Here is a 983-nt window from a genome sequence, read left to right as displayed (position 1 = left end):
TCCCTTTCTTTTCGACGACATTTCTCATTTTGTAGTCGGCAGGGTTCACACCTGCGTGGGGAAACCGCAATGGATTTCAAGTCCATCGCATGAACCACTCGGCCCACGAATACAGAACCACACTGACAACTTCACTTCCCATGTCTGTCTGCTGAGAAAGAGTGAATCATCGCAGAGTTTGTTTGAATCCAATCACTTCACAGTGTTTCGAAAGGGTTAAATATCTGCACATGGCGAGTCTAGGTGTTTCATCCCAAAAGGTGAAATGAACTTTCCGTTAAGAACATAACTAGAAATTGCAGGAGGAACTCGGCAGGTCCGGCAACATCTGTGGAAAGAGAATCAGAGACAACATTTCAGAATTCTGTTTTCTCCGACAAAGTACTGTCAAACTGCCGAGTTTCTCTTTTTGTCTCGGCTTCTCAGAATCCACAGTCCCTGACGTTAGACATTAATTCAATTCAGAAACCCCTTTGTGGAGAGGATTTCCGTTTGGGGAACATTTTCCTGACCCCATTAAAAGCGTTCATCTTCGAAGCCAAGGAAGAAAAGCGAACACACCGCCCCTGAGTGGGCTCAAACCACCAACCTTTCGGTTAACAGCCGAACGCGCTGACCAATTGCGCCACAGAGACAGGCGTTGGCGTGGACTGCACCATCGCTTAGGTGAGGCTATTAGCAAATTCATAATTCAGCCTCCCCGCCTGGAATTACAATAGTTGTCTTCCGCGCAGTCTTGCGAGACATCCCGGCTTTCTTAACTTGACTTGTGCAAAAATGCCCGATTAAACTTCTCAAAAAGAACCTTCGTTAAAAGAGGCTGAGCTCCCTGGAGTACGAATGGGACAGGAAGTAAAATGATTGGAGATAGCATTGAACAGGTTGACGTATTTACTTCCCTAATTTTCTTATCCCTGTGCCAATTGGCACGTGGCTTGGGCAGTAATGTGATTACACACACTGGAGCAGTGGGATTTGAACCT

The 983-nt window shown here is 46.2% G+C and overlaps 1 non-coding gene across 1 annotated transcript; it reads right to left on the bottom strand.

Moving 5' to 3' along the window:
• Positions 1-561: 561 nt before the first annotated feature.
• trnan-guu lies at positions 562-635 on the bottom strand. Its single transcript has one exon. It is a non-coding gene; the product is annotated as a tRNA-Asn (tRNA).
• Between the last annotated feature and the right edge of the window lie 348 nt (positions 636-983).

This window comes from Chiloscyllium plagiosum, unplaced genomic scaffold (genome assembly GCF_004010195.1).
Source record: "Chiloscyllium plagiosum isolate BGI_BamShark_2017 unplaced genomic scaffold, ASM401019v2 scaf_80392, whole genome shotgun sequence".
NCBI lineage: Eukaryota > Metazoa > Chordata > Chondrichthyes > Orectolobiformes > Hemiscylliidae > Chiloscyllium > Chiloscyllium plagiosum.
The sequence above is the reverse complement of the archived record's forward strand: the minus strand, read 5'-3'. Positions and strand labels throughout refer to the sequence as shown.